Genomic DNA, 20,277 nt, shown 5'->3' with positions numbered 1-20,277 from the left:
TATAGGCCAATCTCCAACCTTCCTTTCATATCAAAAATCCTTGAAAGAGTAGTTGTCAAACAGCTAACAGATCATCTGCAGAGGAATGGTTTATTTGAAGAGTTTCAGTCAGGTTTCAGAGTTCATCACAGCACAGAAACAGCTTTAGTGAAGGTTACAAATGATCTTCTTATGGCCTCTGACAGTGGACTCATCTCTGTGCTTGTCCTTCTTGACCTTAGTGCAGCATTCGATACTGTTGACCATAATATCCTGTTAGAGCGATTAGAACATGCTGTAGGTATTACAGGTATTGCACTGCAGTGGTTTGTATCATATCTATCTAATAGATTCCAATTTGTGCATGTAAATGGAGAGTCCTCTTCACACACTGAGGTTAATTATGGAGTTCCACAGGGTTCAGTGCTAGGACCAATTCTGTTTACATTATACATGCTTCCCCTAGGCAGCATCATTAGAAGACATAGCATACATTTTCACTGCTATGCAGATGACACCCAGCTCTATCTGTCCATAAAGCCAGATAACACACACCAATTAGTTAAACTGCAGGAATGTCTTAAAGACATAAAGACTTGGATGGCCACTAACTTTCTGCTTCTTAACTCAGATAAAACTGAGGTCATTGTACTCGGCGCTGAAAAGCTTAGAAATATGGTATCTAACCAGATTCTTACTCTGGATGGCATTACCTTGGCCTCCAGTAACACTGTGAGGAACCTTGGAGTCATTTTTGACCAGGATATGTCCTTCAACGCACATATTAAACAAATATGTAAGACTGCGTTCTTCCATTTGCGCAACATCTCTAAAATTAGAAATATCCTGTCTCAGAGTGATGCTGAAAAACTAGTTCATGCATTTATTACTTCCAGGCTGGACTACTGCAATTCATTATTATCAGGATGTCCAAAAAACTCACTGAAAAGCCTTCAGTTAATCCAAAATGCTGCAGCAAGAGTACTGACAGGGACTAGAAAGAGAGAGCATATTTCTCCTGTTTTGGCTTCCCTTCATTGGCTTCCTGTTAAATCCAGAATTGAATTCAAAATCCTGCTCCTCACATACAAGGTCTTAAATAATCAGGCCCCATCTTATCTTAATGACCTTGTAGTACCATATTACCCTATTAGAGCACTTCGCTCCCACTCTGCAGGCCTACTTGTTGTTCCTAGAGTATTTAAAAGTAGAATGGGAGGGAGAGCCTTCAGTTTTCAGGCCCCTCTTCTGTGGAACCAGCTTCCAGTTTGGATTCGGGAGACAGACACTATCTCTACTTTTAAGATTAGGCTTAAAACTTTCCTTTTTGCTAAAGCATATAGTTAGGGCTGGACCAGGTGACCCTGAATCCTCCCTTAGTTATGCTGCAATAGATGTAGGCTGCCGGGGGATTCCCATGATGCATTGAGTTTTTCCTTTCCAGTCACCTTTCTCACTCACTATGTGTTAATAGACCTCTCTGTATTGAATCATATCTGTTATTAATCTCTGTCTCTCTTCCACAGCATGTCTTTTATCCTGTCTTCCTTCTCACACCCCAACCGGTCGCAGCAGATGGCCGCCCCTCCCTGAGCCTGGTTCTGCCGGAGGTTTCTTCCTGTTAAAAGGGAGTTTTTCCTTCCCACTGTCGCCAAAGTGCTTGCTCATAGGGGGTCATATGATTGTTGGGCTTTTCTCTGTATCTATGAAGCGCCTTGAGGCGACATTTGTTGTGATTTGGCGCTATATAAATAAAATTGAATTGAATTGAAAATTGAATTGAATTGAATTGAATTGAATTCTTCACTGTTGCCTGCAGGCACTCGTTATTGTACCGCTCTCCAATGCTTTGATGAACAAACTGCCTTCTGCTACAGCCACATATTTCAAATTTTAACTCCTTAGTCCAGAGCACCTGCTGCCATTTTTCTACACCGCAGTTCTATGTTTTCATGCATACCTGAGTCGCTTGGCCTTGCTTCCACGTCGGAGGTATGGCTTTTTGGCTGCAACTCTTCCAGTGAAGACCACCTCTGGTCAGACTTCTCCAGACAGTAGTTGGGTGTACCTGAGTCCCCCTGGTTTCTGCCAGTTCTGCGCTGATGGGGCTACTGGACATATTCCGATTTCGAAGGGTAATAAGCTTGATGTGTCTTTCATCAGCTGCACTAAGTTTCCGTGGCCGACCACTGTGACTCCGATCCTCAGCATTGCCAATTTCTTTGTGCTTCTTCAAAAGACCTTGAACAGCACATCTTGAAACCCCAGTCTGTTTTGAAATCTTTGTCTGGGAGAGACCTTGCTGATGCAGTATAACTACCTTGTGTCTTGTTGCTGTGCTCAATCTTGCCATGACATAAAACTGTCTTTCACAACATCATCGGGAAAATGGTAGCAGAGTTTGGCTGTTCCTCACCCAGTTTTAAGCCTCCTACACAGATGTTTGTATTTCAGTTCATGATTGTGTTTCAACCTTTGTGTGACATTGATGATCATTAGCACCTGTTTGGTATAATTGATTGATCATACACCTGACTATAATCCTACAAAATTGCTAACTTTGTGCAAGTCTACCTATAAGAATTGATGCTGGTTTGAAGGCAAAAGTTAGTAACACCGAATATTCATTTGATTTAGATTTATAGATTTGTTTGCTCACTTTGCATTTTGTAAATTGATAAAATAAACAATCATTATTTATATTTCTGAAAGCATTCTTTGTTTACAGTATTTTTTCACACCTGCCTAAAACCTTTGCACGACCTTAGAAACATTTACAACATGGCTGTCAAAACGGCTTGATTTTGTGGATCACACATCTCAGTTTAAGCACACAGGGACCAGACCAGTAAAATCACTGCACAATAACCTTTGGAGAGGAAATCCCCCCAGCAAATATAGATGTAAAGAAATACAAATAAATTATGATTTTGAATTCTTAACAAAATCAATGCACCATCAACAGTATTTCTTGGTTTCTTTACCTTCATTCAGTCTGCTGACTCCACAAAAAATACTTTCGCATGGCTGCATACGTTAACCGTCTCACTTCACTGTGTGTGAGTAAACACACACACTGAACTGAGTGATTCACTAGTCACACAAAAAATACACATAAAAAAAAACTTTTCAAATGTTGCACAGCCCATTAAGCTGGATTTGATCTGTTGGCGTTGTAGTTTTAGTCCACAGGACATATTTTTGAGCATCATCTCAAATAGTAAAATTTTAAACTGTTCTGTTCTGTTCAGTTTCATTTTCAGAGTGCTTAGAGCAGGGACAGATTTACAAAATTAACAAAAGAACCAACAAGAGTAGTGTTTCCATAACATAATCCACTGGGTCTTCAGTTGAAAACACTTGCTCTTACAGCCAAAAAAACAGAACATTTGGCTTGACTGAGACATTTTAGAGTTAGCAGAAACAGCAGAAGTGCATATATTAAACTGATGGACTGCAAGGCAGCTGCTCACTTGGAAATTAAGCACTAGCTGATGGCAGTACTTACTGCGTTTTTACACCACGAGGAGGTTCTTTTTTTAACAGTCAAAAAAGGAAAGCAACAACTGTTTTAAGGTGTTCCAAGGTATCAGATGGCAAATCTGCAAATACTGACATTTCAGATCCAGATCCTGCTGGTTTGGGAAATGTAAACCTGACAGAAGAATTAATATATATAGGTTATTGTTTATTTATTTGTTATGTGCATTGAGCAGTATGATTGTGGGGGACAACTAAAGGTAAAATTAAAGATCCAGGGTTTATGTTCCAGCTTCACTATGACCTTCTCTTTTCCCTGACAATGCAACTTAACAATAGGTGTGCAGATGGCAGATGGCCTGCACTGTCAAAGTGATGGGATCATGTCAGATAGATGCTGGAGATCAAAGGGTTGGTCATTTTACAAATGGGGCCATAATCAGTGGCACTGTGAGAAAATCTGCATAGGTAAAATCTGAAATATACCAAGATCACCTTATGAGTGCCTACAATTCTAATAAATAATTACAGCATCAGTGTGTTGACTGCATGTGGGGAACAGGGTAACGGGTGATTTAGTCAAGCAGAGCTCCTCAGCAAGATACAAAGAACTTTCACATAATGCAGATACAAATATGCTTAATGGTATAATGGCTTAAATACATTTATCCTTTAAATTCTCTCAAGTAGTGTTTGTTTAGTTGATCTTTAGGATCCTGAGTAGATCTATTAAATATTAATTAACATCTCAAACCCATACATATAAGTGACATGTGGCATTCAGCCATCTGCTTCATGCCACAAATTGTTGCCAAAAGTAAATAAAGAAGTTGAGTTAAAAGACAGAGTTACAGATGACAAGAGGTTACCACACCAATAAAAGATGTTAAATGCGCTGCACCAGCACAAAAGCAGAAGAATGATGAAAAGGTAAGCGTCCAGAAACCACTTTAGGAAGAGGAAGAGAGATTTTTCTTTAATCCCTGTGAGGCAAAGCAACTTAATAGAAACTTCCTCTTATCAGGCATGATGCAGAGAACTTACCATTGCCTCTGCTTCACTTTGATGTGTTTTGTGTAGAGAGCTCATACTGCTTCACCACTTCCATGCACATACACAGCATTGCAACCCTTTAGTAGGCTGCACCATGCAATAGATATTTGCTGTGAAGATATGGTACTACAAAAGTCTTTTTTTGTCTGCCTATATTTACACAAACACAGTGTTTTGGAGTTTCAGATCAGATTCCCAGACGTAGAAAACAAATGATCATCCATTATAAACAATATTTTAATATAACAAATGTTATATTATTATTATTATAATATTAGACCACCTGTCAAAAAACACATATAATTTAGAAATTGTCAAAAACTTGTTTTAAACAAAAATTATATTGTTATTTATCAGGTAAAAAACAAATTAAATTCACATGGTTTTACCCAGATTCTAGGTGGAACAATAGTTCTCAGAAGGCAGCAATAAATCAAGCATTACACCCAACCACTAAAACTAATTATTCTGTTCAGATTAATAAGTTAATAATTGTAATTTGGCATCTTAATAAAAAAAAAACAAAACCCTAATAATGCACCTTAGTATTTATTTTTCCTCTTTTGTGAAACAGTAAATGTGAAAATTCTTGGCTACAACAATAATTATATTTTAGCTTTTAAATATCTTTTTGAATAACGAGCTTGTGCACACACTGGTGGATTTTATTTTTACAGAAACATCAAAAACAATTTTGATCATTAATAATACCGTTAATTGAAGACATCTGTGGCATAAACCTTACTTCTTAAATTGAGTAGTGCTCTAATGAGTTTTAAGTCCTGTATATAATCTACATATGTATACTATAATAGCTCATCCACAAAACGGGGACCTTGATCACATTTTTAAAGATGACTATAGCTGGGGTTCCATATTATTTCTTTAGCTGTTGGGTCTGGTCATGAGTGATGAATGAATTTACTTCCATTATTATTTTACGTAGAGCTGCAGCTAAAAGAAAAACCAAAAAACTACCTACCTTCTCCATCTGACTTTTGTTTTTGTTGCTGTGATTAGGAGTACTCCCAAAAGATTGGTTAGCAGTTGTGAAGGAAAACAGTTCACTTGTTTGGCAGTTCTAAAGAACAAACAGGAGTGGTTAATTTTATGTGTTATGATTTGTTATGTGATTTGTTTTTAGCTCAAAATGAACCTTCAAAAAAAGGCTGTTTGTTTGTTTGTATTTATTTCTGTAAAGAAAACTAACCCGATTACTCCAAGTTGGTCACCTAATACAAAGAAATAATACCGTCCCTCACCTGAAAGTCCTGCCCTTTGCCACTGTGCTTGTCTGAAATGTTGCCTTTATTTCTTATCAGTCTACAATCACTGCCATGCTGAAAACTGAAACTGTTCCTAATCCAGTCCAGGTGATGAAGCTTCCGTGATCAGTAGAAAGCTCAACTAAAGAGCCAAACACCAAATCTCAGGTCCTGTATTAGGTCTTTATTAATTTTATTTATTATTATTATTTTTATTTCTTAGGGACATGCCTTTTAGATGCCATTTACCTACTGTCCATATTTATTAGGCCATTTCCCCTTTTTTTCTCCATTTATTGAGTTTCCACAGTTTTCTTTAAGGACACACTGCACACCATGTTGAGATATGCCAGGCTTTTATCTAGTAGCACTTTGGGAAGCACATTGTTTGTGCAAAAATAGTATTTTGTGTCCCTCATACTTTGTTATATTTAGCATTTTTCATAGATTGAGCAAAAAAAAAAAAAAAGGAAAAAAAAAAGAAGAAATGATGTGTTTTTTGGGACAAGTTTGTATTAACACAGTGCCAATAGCACCAATGAGGACCAATGAGCACAACTCACCTTTGATATGTCTGTCTAACAGAGAACTATACTTAGCTGAGTTCCACTGGTTTTATTCTGGATATATACTAGACTAAATGTAAGTCATTATTAATGTGAATTTCTGTGTTGGTAGAATATACAATAGATATTACAAAGGATTTAGGCTTTTTGACAATTTATGATAGTTACTGACTTTAGTTTCACAAACAAATTGCCTGTAATTCCCAACTTAATCCCCTTCAGTCACAGAAGTCGGCAACTCACCGTGAGTTGTTGCAGATCTGGTCAAGCAACCATTTCTAAGGCAATGGCCGTGCCATGGTTTCAAAACAGCAAATGCACTTTAGGTGAATTCAGGTGAAGGCAGTTATAATAACTGTAATGTGCATTACATTTGTATAAGTGGTTCAGACAGAGCCCATAGTTTCTCTGCAACAGTAAAAATAACATCGTATTTTGTATGTTATCTTCACTATTTTCTGACAAAAGACTTTCCAGGAAGCACGGTGAAATGAAGCTAGTCAGAAGTAATTGGAGTTTGGAGACTTAAAGGGACAATGATATAACACTTTTTTTCAGAATACGGAAGAACTGAAGTCCAGCATAAGATGTAAACGTTTTCAAGAAAAAAAAACCAACAACATAGAGTTGGAAATGAACAGAATAGATCCCCTTTGAATTTTACTTAATAGTGCATTAAATCCCTTCCTGGTTTTTGTGTATTGAGTATCTTTTCCTACAGAGGTGGCTGTATACCATGAGGATTTCACCTTGTCATGATTTAACTGAGAAAGAAATATGATACAAATCAATAAAACTAAGACGCCATTCCTCATACAGTGATTAAAATACTTGCTGGTAAGCCTGACACATGATTGCAGTGCTTATAACAGATTGTGTGAAGAGCTTTGATGAAATATTAATACAATCATAACACAATGCCTTTGTTCTCTGTGCCAACACAGAGGTGGCAAATCCTCTGCAGTGATAAGAGCAATATTCTGCCATCACCATAGTGACACTAGTTTGGGTTTTAATCAAAACGTTGTGATGATCATGTAACATTAGCTGGTCCCATTAAAACAAGTAAACAAAGGCAGGAACGTGGTCTTTGTCAAAAGCACTTGTTGCTTCTGCACAGTTATACTGGGCACCTTAATTGGGTTCTACTTATGTTTCATTGTAATTTACAATACTTTATACAATCTTGCTATGATAAATGGCAGTACTGTGCAAAGATAATTATGTAATTATGTTAGCTATACAATAGTTGGGCTAGCTGACTTCAAATCATTTGAGATGGCTTTTGAAACTCATATATGTTTTTTTTCTTAAATAATACATTTTTAAAATAATATAAACAGAAGTAACAAAAACTATCACACTTATACAATCAGGTCAATTCATCGGGGAAAAAAAGACATTCTTTTGTAGTTTTAGCTCTGTACACTGTGGATATGATGTGATTGAAGAGCAGACTACCAGCTTTTAATTCAAAGGGTTTAACAACTATTGCATGAACATTTTAGGAATTACAGCCCTTTTTACTCAAGAGTTCCCCATTTTCAGAGGATCAATTTAATTGGACAGTTGACTGGCAAGCAGTTTGGCTAGTTAAGGTCTGTTCCCTTGTGATTTCATGAAAAATGAAGGAGATATAATATCTGAAGTTGATTCAAAGCATTGAATTTATATTTTATAGCTTTGCACTGTGATTTTAAATATGAGGACCAAGAGACATCAGTGCAAAGGAGAAAAGCCATCATTAGACTGAAAAATCAAACCAATGAGAGGTGTGGCCGAATCAGTAGTTTGGTATATTCTTAAAAAGAATGAATGCACTGGTCAGCAACAGCAAAAGTTAGAACACTCTCAAGAAGGTAGACATATAATTATCAAGCCCTATAATCAAGAGATGTCTTCATGAATGGAAATAAAGTGAGTTTACAACAAGGTGTAAAACACGGTTACACGCATGAACAAGAGGGGCAGATTAAACTTGGCCGGTAACAACTATCGCATTTTCTTGTGGTCGAGGTCAATGAGATTCAGATTTTTTCCAAGACTTTTAGTAGATGCACCTATGACATCATTTTGAAAATCCTACATCATCTAGTTCTCGAGTTATTGCATTAACAATCTTAGGTATCTGTGACCTGTTATTGCTGAGGGGTAAAATAAACCAACAACAGATGAACCCAAGACTTGTAGCAGAAAGACGGGAAGACAAAAAATATGGTGAAAGAGAGAAAGAGCTCATGATCCAGAGCATACCACATTATCTGTCAAAAATGATGGAATCAATGTTATGGATGGGCATGTTTGGCTGCCAGTGGAACCAAGTTACTAATGTTTATTGATGATGTCACTGCTGATAGAAGCACAGGATGAATCCAGGGCTATACTCTCTGCTCAGATACAGCCAAATAGTGCAACATGGATTGGACTCTGCTTCCCAGTGCAAATGGATAATGACCAAAAGCATAGCACAAAAGCAACCCAAGAGTTTCTTAAAGCAAAGAAATGGGATATTCTTCAATGGCCAAGCCAGTCACCAGACTGCAGAATGACCCACAAACATGCAGCTGCAGTAATGGCTTAGCAAAGCCTTGAAAGAGAGGAAACACAGTATTTGGTGATGCCCATGTGTTTGGTACTTCAAAGGGCTTTCATCAAAATATTAAAAACAATCTCATGCCTAAATTTAAAAGTATGTTAATCTGTCCACTTAATTTGTAGCTCTAAAAATGAGGGACTGTGTATAAAAATGGCTGCAACTCCTAAAGTGCTAATGCAAATTTTAAAAGTTTAATTATTTATTGATTTAATCAAATTCCAACATAGTGGTGTATCAAGGTAGAGCTACAAACCACAATTTGTGTTTCTCTGTCCAAAAAATTATGGACTTATTTGTAGATATAAAAATTATACATATTTTTTTTTTACAAAGTAAAAACAATAGAAACAGTGAAAAGAAATAATTCTAGGAAAGTGATGTATATAGTAAAGTTATACTGGACACAACACAACCATTATAACCCTGACAAAATCTTAGAACAGAGTGTCTCATCTTAACTTATAATTATTAAAGTTTGAGAAGGTGTGTTGCATTACATGTAAGTCTCAGAATGCCCTCTGTTTACAAAGACCGAGTTGATTGCATGTATGGTTTTAGCTGCCTGTCAAAGTACAACTCCTTTATTCAGCTCAATGTTATGCACCTCCACAATTACCTCAATCAGCCAAACTGGTATTTTGATCAAAGTAGTACTTGTGGTTCACACAAACCTTGCTCTGATTATTATTATTTTTTTTGATTTTTTATTTATTTTTTTTGCCTGTCCCGTTTGGCTCTTTTGCCATCAGAATTATTGTCTAAAGGCGAAGAAAGATGCCCAACGGATTTAATTTACCAAATTGACCATCCCAGCCTTGCCGTAATGGTCTATTTGATTCACCTTTTATTGTTGTTGGGTTTTTTTTTTTCACTTGCTAGATACGGGACAGACTTGAATGAGGAAAAGAAAAGGGAGAAAGGAAGAGGGGGAAAAACAGCGGAGAAGAGGGACGAGGATAAAGGGCAAAAAACAAAAACCAACTAAATAAGCAGACAAAAAAAAAATACATATATCAATCACCTGGATCACCTGTTGAGAAAGAAAAAAGAAAACAAGCAGAAGAAAATGAGAGCAATACAATAAACAACATCACAATGATATATGGGAATATAACAGTAAATACTAAATATTAAACATTATTGTGCAGCACGTAAGATCGACAGCGCACAGTGTGCTTTGAGGTAGGAGCCAAAAAGGGTGTAGTTTGTGTGTGTGTGAGCACCCGTGTGTACACCTGTGAGGATGGACGCGCTTGTTTTTAAAAGGTTGCTTCATGTAATGATCTGCTAGAGGGTGTGGGGAGCCACAGCCCCGTCCATCAGGGCATGAAGCAGGTATGGAGGAGATCAAAACTCCAGACATCCAGGGGCCCCCAGAACACAAGAGACCAAGGAAGACCAACAGAGGGGCAGCTGCGCCACTATCCCAGAAAGAGCTGAGGAGAGTCCCAGATGAGGGGTCACTCAGCAGCTGCGGAGCAGAAGCCAGCGGGGGTTGCAGTGACGTGCCCGTGAGCTCCGCCGGCAGCCAGCTGTGCCTGAGTGACCGAGCCCCAGGCTGAGAGGCCGAGGGCACCCCACCCCCACAGTGGCCCGAGCGAGCCCCAGGCTCCAGGCCCCGATAAGCAGCCACCAAGGAGTGAGCCGGTGTGTACCTGGGCACCCACCCCCAGACACAAAGAACCACCAACGCACCGATGTCTGAGGCCGTCTGCCACTGGCAGGGGAAGTGGTGGGGGGAGATAGGCCTCCATACCTTAGAGCAGTGGTTCCCAACTTTTTTTGCTGGGCCCCCCTTGTTTCACAAGAAAAATGTTTGCGCCCCCCCTCGCGCGCGCACGAACACATCCTCCAACCACACACACCCATATTTTGCTCCATTGCGGTTTATTTCACACCTCAAACATTTAGTAAACAATTAAGCAAATACAAGTAATCTGCAATAAATTACAGGTACTAAGAAAATAAACTATTAACTCTTTTACGCTACACCCGCACCTACACGGGTATTTTTGAAAACGCAGCTGTTTCGTCCACACGTAAACAGCGTTTTGAATCACTGAGAACGGAGATTTTTTTAAAGCTCCTTTTTTGCTTTTACGTGTGGACGAGGAATACAGAGTTCGTCATGCAAGTCAAAGGTATGTGCCTTTTTTTACGTCACGCTGTGTGCACGTTATTGTTTACATGAGATGAATTGCAGAATGGCAGATAGAGACGAAATACTGTTAATCTGACTATCTGCAGGTTTTACACGCTTACATATACACACGCAGTTACTGTCCCTCCATTTAGAAAGGCAGAGGCGTCACGGTGTAATTATTTTACATGTAGTTGGTTTTTTTTCCTGTGTAATAATATTCAACATTGCTATCAATACATTTCTCAAAAAAATCCCTCTGCAAAATGGGTTCAAAAACGTAAACAGCTGTGGGATACTGTTTGTCCGTGATTTGAACGGGGGGAACAAATCGTGGCAGGATCAGCCTGATGTTATTTGTATCCCACTGTAACTTTACTGTATAAAGAGCTAACATCTCCAAAATGTCAGGAGTAGTTAGTCATTACAACAAGTGTTTGTGAACTAAAAATCAGAATGTGGGATACTGTTTGTCCGTGATTTAAACAGCCCAGCGCTGCTCCCGTCAAAGGGAAAACCAATTCTGCAGGGAGACCTACCTTGGTACTTGTGCAGGTGAAACCAAAGGGAAGATATGCTTCACCATATTTTCTAGTCTTTGGCTTAGAATGAAGTTGGTTTGGAAACATATTCAGCAATGCTTCATCTCCTGCTTTGCGTTTGTGTGGGCGCCCGTGCTAGCAGTGTCCAAGCATTGTTTTTTGTTTTGGTTTTTTTTTTCCCTTTTCATGACGCGCCCCCCCCCCCCCCTGCAATGGCTCTGCGCCCCCGCTAGGGGGCGGGCCCCACACTTTGGGAAGGTCTGCCTTAGAGGGCCTGAGATGTCCCCAGAGAGGTGGCGTCTGATACCCAACCTGACATATAGACACAGACATACAGGCACATACAGATACAAACATCCATTCCCACCCTCATGCTCTCATATGCAATTACTCAGCACTCACCCAACGTGGAGACAGACATAAATAGACACTGTACACCCAATCACACTCCCCAAGCGTACTCTAAGAACCAGGTCTAGGTACCTTTTCCCCTGGAGGGGAAAACTGCACCCAGACCCAGGTGGTGTTACCCTTTTCCCTGCAGTGGGGAGAAGCAGACCGTGTTATGAGAGTGTGAGTAATGTGAATGTCTAAGTTGTGAGATAAAATTGAGGCACAAGAAGCCAGAAGGGGATAGAGGGGGGGATGCCTCCCCTGCACCCTGGTGACACACCTTTACCCCAAGGCCCTGCACGTGTGGGTGATTGTGGTGGAGCGGGAAGAGGGAGGCAGCTGGAGATGGGGAGGGAAGGAAGGGAGGGGCAAGTGACCCCTCCCTGGGGCCAGCTCCCCCACTGACCCCAGTAGGCACCCCCATACTCCGCAACCCGCCAGGGAAAGGGGGCCCAGGCCCATCCGGACCGTGGCCCAGAACAGCAGCGCCGCCCGGCCCCACAGAGGCCGGGACAGCCCTCCCGACCCCACCACAGAGAAAACTGCACCCACCTCGTCATCCACTCATCTTCCAGACTACACAAGACAATAGACGCCCAGGCTGAGATCTTCCTCCACCTCTCCTGTATCTCCCCCTCCTGCAGAATGAGTTCCTGAAGAGAGGAGAGCTCCTGCAAGGTGTAACAACCAGCCCAGAGACGGAGCGCCCCCAGAACCTCACGCCTGTCCCGGACCCACCCAGGCTACCAGGTCAGTAACCCACGTCCGTCAGCACAGACCCTCCCCTAGCCCCGTTGCATGCAGCCACGAGGAAACCGTCACCTAAGAGCCAACAGAGCCCCTAATAGGCCATGACCGCTACCCCGGGTTGAGCCCCCCAAGGAAGATGCTCCCGGGGAACCCCCCCGACGCCCTAAGCCCGTTCCTACCCCCACACCAATCACAACAGCGAAGGTGGGACCAAACTATGACCCCCCACCCCCACTAGGTGATGGAGCTAATCAAAGGAGCCCAGAGCAATTGATCTGATGTGGTGGCAGAGGCTGTATCGAGACTAATGTAATCTAATAGATAATTTCTACATTGGTTAGAATTAAGGTTATTTTTATTTTTTCAGTTCATGAGGACTGTTTTCTTGGCTATGCATAGGGCAGTGAAAACCATATGGGCTATATTCTTATCTGTAGTGACATTATCTAAGCTGCCCAACAAACACACTAAAGGGGAAGTTGGAATGTTACATTTCAGACACTTTGATAAGTCTTCACATATCTCGCGCCAAAACTTCTGAACTGGTGGACAGAACCAAAGAGCGTGGATATAATTGTCCGGTGTATTGGTTTGACAGTGTGAGCAACTCTGAGAGTTGTTGGTAGACGTAAAGCCCATCTTGAACATCCGATGACCTGTATAGTGCACTCTATGTAGTATTTTGTATTGAATTAATTGAAGACTGGGATTTCTAATTAGATGAAAGGTTTTTAAGCAAATCTGAGACCAGAAGTTTTGGTCTAAGTTAACTGATAAATCCGCTTCCCATTTTGCAATAGGAAGTGATATTGATTCATCTGTTTTAGAAAGCCTTCTGTATATTTTGGGTAGTAATTTGGGGGTTTTAAGAGTAAGAAATTGAACCACACTTGGTGGTGTTTGTAGTTCAACTTGACCCGGTTTAAATTTCTTTTTCACTATGGATTTAATTTGTTGATATTCTAAAAATCTTTTCTTGTTGATCCCATATTTTGTAACTAGTCTGTCAAATAAAATAAATTCTGTTCCTTCTAGTATATGTTCTAAATATTTCATTCCTTTACCACTCCAATCTGAGAAGTTTATCATATTATTGTTTTGTAATATCAGAATCAGAATCGTGTTTATTGGCCAAGTATATGTGCAGACACATACAGGGAATTTGGTTCCAGTAGATGGTGGCTCTCAAGCACAGCAATGTAAATCACATACACACACACACACACACACACACACACACGTGACTATATATACACATTACACATACATACACATACATACACAAAACTGTGTAAACCAACTATAAATAACTAATCTAAACTTATATACATAAAATACAGAAATGAAATGAGGTGGAATGAATACCACAGAATGTACATAAGGTGCAGTTGCAGTCTAGTAGTGGGAGCAGTGTGACAGGTCAACTGTTAAGAAGGGAGATGGCGAGGGGAAAGAAACTGTCCCTATGTCGGGTGGTCCTGGTCTGCAGGCTTCTGTACCGTCTGCCAGAGGGCAGCAGATCAAAAAGTCTTTGTCAGGGTTGTTCCAGATGGGTGTACGTTTGCATGGGATTAATGAAGACTCCGTCAATTTTAGAAACTCCCACCATGCTGTCAGAGAAGAGCTGATGCTGATGCTTTTGAAGCATTCATGTCGTTGGATGTTTGAGCTGATTAATGGTAGATCTGAAATCTCTAGATTATTGCAAGTGCTTGTTCTACATCTAGCCAAGGTTCATCTAAGAGGGTATGTTTTAGCCATCCTGAGATAAACTGAAGCCTGTTGGCTAAGAAGTAGTGCTGAAAGTTAGGTAGTTCTAATTCTCCTTTATCCTTGGTCTTTTGTAGTGTTTTTAAGCTTATACGTGCGGGTTTATTTTTCCAAAGGAATTTGGACATACATGAATCTAGAGATCTGAACCAATCTTGTGGCAGTTTAGTTGGGATCATTGAGAATAAATAATTTATTTTTGGTAAGACCATCATTTTTATAGCGGCAACTCTTCCCATGAGTGATATGGGTAGACATTTCCACCTAGCCAGATCGCCTTCTACCTTCTTTAAAAGTGGGATATGGTTTAATTTAGTTAGATCTGCAAGCTTGGGAGAAACATTAATACCTAAATATTTTATATTTCCCAATTGCAGTGGTGTAGAAGAGGAATTATGGAAGGAGCAATTAATCGGAAGGACTGTAGATTTTGACCAGTTAATTGAGTAATCTGATATTCTTGAAAAAGAGTTTATCAATTCAATCACCCCAGAGATATTGGTTTGTGAATTTTGGAGAAAGAGTAATACATCATCTGCATAAAGGCTGATTTTATGCTCCACGTTCTTGCATTTTATGCCCTTAATTACTGAATTCTGTCTAATTGCTGCTGCTAGTGGTTCAATAAAAATTGCAAACAGTGAAGGGGAGAGTGGGCATCCCTGCCTGGTGCCCCTCAGGAGACAGAAGCTAGAGGATGTCTGGTAATTTGTTCTGACACAAGCTGTTGGGGAATTATATAATATTTTTAACCAGTTAATGAAAGAGGATCCAAAACCAAATTTGTGTAAAGTTGCAAATAGAAATTTCCAGTTAACTCTGTCAAATGCTTTTTCTGCATCTAAAGAAAATATTGTAGTTTCAAGGTTTTTACTGTATGAGTAGTCTATCAAATTAAGGAATCTACGTGTATTTGTTGATGAGTGCCTACCTTTTATGAAACCAGTTTGGTCAGGATGAATTAAGAGGGGGGTTATTTTCTCCAGTCTCTTTGAGAGAGCTTTGCAGATTATTTTAAGGTCTACATTTATAAGGGATATTGGACGATAGCTTGAGGGATATACAGGGTCTTTGCCTGGTTTTAGCAGGAGATTAATGTTTGCAGAATTCATATTTGGTGGAAGTCTGCCCTTTTCTTTGATTTCCAACAACGTTCTGTAGAAAACTGGTGCTAGAATCGTCCAGAATTATTTGTAGAATTCTGCAGGAAAGCCGTCTGGACCTGGAGCCTTATTATTGGGCATACTTATAAGGGCTTCCTGGAGTTCACCTGGTGTCAGTGGCGAATACAGTGCCATTGCTTGAGTGTCTAATAATTTTGGAAGAGTTATGTTGTCCAAAAATTGATCAATTTCCTTTTTAGATGGGTTTATTTGTGGTGAATACAATGTTTCATAGAAATCCCTGAAAATGTTGTTTATTTGTTTCTGTTCATATATTGTGTTCCCAGATGAATCTTGAACAGCACATATAGTTGTTTTTTCCTTATTTATTTTTAGCTGGTTTGCTAGAAATTGACCGGATTTATTACCATGTTCATAATTTTGTAAGCGTAGTCTTTGTACTAAGAATTTTTTTTTTTTTAATCAATTATCTCATTTAATTCTAGTTTTGTTTTGCGTATTTTGTTCAATGTTTCCTGATCTTGGTGGGACGCGTAGGCTTCTTCTAGTGAGTTGATGTTTTTTTTCTAATTCCTGAATATTATTGTTTTCTTTTTTCTTTTTATGTGATGAGAAAGAAATTATTTTACCTCTCATCACAGCTTTCCCTGCTTCCCATAGACCAGAAGCTGATGTTCCGGGAGTGTCATTATAGTCTAAATATGAAGTCCACTCTTTTTTAAAATATTTAATAAAGTCTTCATCTTTAAGTAGTGATGTATTAAATCTCCAGTTTTTACTTGGCGTAGTATTATTCTTGTGCATTAGTGTTAAAGATACAGGAGCATGATCGCTGACAGCTATAGGGTGAATCTCAGTGTCTGAAATGTCGCTCAGCAGTGAGCTGCTGACCAAAAGATAATCCAGACGAGAGTAGGAGTGATGGACATGTGAGAAAAAAGTATATTCCTTACTGGTGGGGTGAAGGGAGCGCCATGCATCGCAAAGACCAAAGTCGCTCATATACTGTTTGATTATATTTGTGGATTGCCAATTACGCTGAGTTCCTGCTGTATTGAGCCTATCCATTTCTTCATTTAGTCCAAGGTTGAGGTCGCCTCCAAGAACAAGTGTGCCATCTAAGTGTTCAGAGAGTGCACTGAAAAAAAACGTGAAAGAATGAAGGATCATCAACATTTGGACCATATACACTTGCAATACATTTGATTATTTGAATTCAACAATATACACAATAATAAAAAACTGGCATCCCGTACTAAGATGAATGTGATAGATTATCTACCGATGAATTACAAATTTCACTCACACTGCAAGATTAGAAAACAACAGTACATCACAGACTCCAGGATATTACTGAGATTATCTGTCTAGTGGAGGTACACATCACCTTACTTTCAGACTCACATAAGCTCATCTCAGACAAATTCATATTTCAGTGAAATCTGATTTATCCCAGATGCTGCAGAACACCTAAGCCCTAGCTGGTTATTAAATGCATCCTCTGTAACTGCTGCCATGTCAGCCCTTCACACTGTGAGAGTAATGGGGCAAGAAAAGTGAAAAAAAGAAAACAAAACCCTGAAACATTTGTTGCTTGCGCAGTCTCAGTGTCAGTGAGGTCAAAGATTATAACACCCAAGTACAGAGGTTTTGCGATTTTTGCACCTGAAAGCAAAAGAGTCAAATTATCACCTGATCCTGATGTGTCACTGTCAAAAGCTGGAATCATTCATATTGAATATTCAACAAATGGGTATATTCAGTCAAATCTTGATTTTAATGAGCTCTAGGAGAAAGTAATATATAAGAATGAAAATAAGGACAAATTACACATAGATTTAAGAGATTCAGAAGACATAAATGCTTGTCAACTATGACCTGTCTCACTTAGGTTACTGAACAGCTTATTCAATACAATAAATAGTGTAGCTTGAAACAGCAAAACAACAGTTTTGAGATATTTCACAAAATAATTTTCATAGGAAAAGATATTTGAAAAATATATAAAGTAGATATGACAGCTAGAAGATTTTTTTTTTAACCTGGTAACTCTAGAACTGAGCACATTTCAATTTCCTATATTGTAAAATGAAAAGAAATATTGAGCTGTTCAAAGCAGCATGACACACTATGTTGGACATTTATTTGGCTTATTACAGCCTCACCACGGCATGATGTATTGCAGCAGAGCTGTTTTTGTCATCATTTAACCTGATCTACCAGATCAGGAAAAAGGACTACACTCTGTTAAGCCTTGTTAAGATGCCAAAAAGCAGGTCCATGTTGCATCATTCTCTTTCTCACACTACACTGCATTACAGATAAGAGTCTGTTACTGGTGCTAAGAGAGGCTAGTCAAGTGTGCTGAAATGGCAAAATCAATATTATCTTTAATTAATAGTCTGGGAACAGTAAACAGCTCTGAATATTTAGTTTCTGTCATTCTTGTATTAGGGCAAGTGAGGGTGGAAATTCATTATTACACACAGATAGCATGACACTTTCTAGAGGTTCCAAGATTTTATAGGGTGAGTTAGTCTCCCCCACCAACCTGACATGCTGAATAAACAATGATTTAGTCATGCTATGCATAGGGGAGGATGCACATACATGGTGCATGATTAAAGTGATGGGATCCATTTACAGTTTCAGCTTAAAGTAAAAAATTAAAAAGGTTGCATGCGAGAATATGAGAGATTGTAAGAAACAAAATGTTAGAATGGTGTTGGGGAAGCACAACTACAAACTTTTCTCTAAAATTATATGTAACTTTTGGGGTTTGTGCACAGTTCTTGATAGACTTATTTGGTATGATTTTGCTCTAAAGGAGTTTTTGATTGATTTGTGCAATTTTTAGAGTAAATGTGCTAAAGCTGTTGAATAAGACCGCTTTGAGGTAATTGCAATTTATTGAATTAAACTCACTTATGTAGAAAGGTGTGGCCCAAAAGCAAAAATCAAAATCATTATCATTTTTGGTGCTTTTTTTGTATAGATTTCATGAAGAATGCATAACAATAAAAGTATTGTTTATTTTTTGTAGTGATGTAGACATCATTGGCAGTGCTCAGATATGGGTACAGAATGCCACTAGATTGTGCCACAAGACCAGGTAATATTGAAGCAAGTAATTTTTTTTCATAAACATTTATTGTACCTTTTTACAACACAGGACACATGTCTAAAAAGATTACTTCCTGGTACAAATGTGGATAAGAAGCGAATGGGATATGTCCTTGAATCTGATAAACCCCTTGAAATAAGTGGAACAGATTCTGTGAAGGTTTAACTGGGATGTACACCTATCGACATGCTGTATTTTTCAACCGGGTTCAGCACACACTGATTATTTCACAACTCAGTGGTTATGCCGAAGCAATGTCTAATTGGCCGTCTGTATTTTATATATTAGGAATTTTTTTGTTATTGCTCCTTTTGTTCTACACTTTTGTTAAGAGTTCAGAAGTGAATCCTCACTGAGTTTCAGACAAAAAAGATGAGCTGTCAGAAAAGGGTTACTTGAGACTGTGCATGAGCTCCCGATCTCTGGATGACTACCTTTGATTACAAGGCAATTGCACAGGTCACCTTCCAAACAGTTGTGGTCTAACCTGACCTGACTGCATGTACTCTCAGACATATTGGCAAAGGTTTGCAAATAACTGCTGTCTAATTTATAACTTCTCTGTAATGGGAATGTTACATTATTATAATCTAAGTACAAAGAAGGTGTTTGCTCTCACTTTGCTGCAATCTTTATCCTCTATCATGTTTCCACCTGCAAATCACTTGTTTATTTTCCCATATTTTCTTGCCCTATATGCCTCACACCTGAACATCAAAGGGGCAGGACACAAGAATTAATACTTCTACAGTCTTCCTCTCTGAATATGATGAAACGATTTGGCTGTCAGAGGGCTTTAGAGCTCATATTTGAAAGAGGAAAATGTCTCAGAATTAGACATTTAGACAATTAGATCATTTAGAAATCAATCAGTTAGGAAGCCAATGCCCAGAATTACTCTGATTCTGGAAATGCATCTCAAGATGGCCCCTTAAATTGGAATACCCAAGTAAGAGAGGGTCAACTGTTTACATAATTTGAATGGTACCAGCATCCACACAAATTGCAGTGAGTCGTGTTAAAGATATCAAGTCATTATTTTCCCTGCTGATTCCTGACTCAAATCAGAAAATTATTATGGATATGACCAATCTTGAGGGTAGAAGTATTTTCAGTGACGAGTAGAATGATGTGGACATTATGTGTCTGCATACCTACTTTGCCATCCTCATCCTTATTGGTGTCTACAGGTCAAGAGGGGTGTTGGCAGAAAGTCTGTGGCATCTATGAGAGAAATTCATAGAGCTACAAAGTCTCTGAAGAGCTTTCATGTAGTCTCCAGGGTCAGATTTGATGATCGGGAATCAAGACCTGTTAGAAGGCAGGGGCAGTCTGCACTGTTTGGGACAAGTTGGTGGAACAGCTTCCCTGTCTTTGTGACACTGGGCCCAGTGTAACTGTGGACGAATGGCTTGTGGGGTTTAGGGTTTTTCACGTCATACACCTTGGGGCAGTAGCTTCTGAAAACAAGGATGACGATGGTTGGAACACGTAT

This window comes from Neolamprologus brichardi, chromosome 6 (assembly GCF_056152115.1).
Source record: "Neolamprologus brichardi isolate AB-2024 chromosome 6, ASM5615211v1, whole genome shotgun sequence".
In the NCBI taxonomy this organism is placed as follows: Eukaryota; Metazoa; Chordata; class Actinopteri; order Cichliformes; family Cichlidae; genus Neolamprologus; species Neolamprologus brichardi.
The sequence above is the reverse complement of the archived record's forward strand: the minus strand, read 5'-3'. Positions refer to the sequence as shown.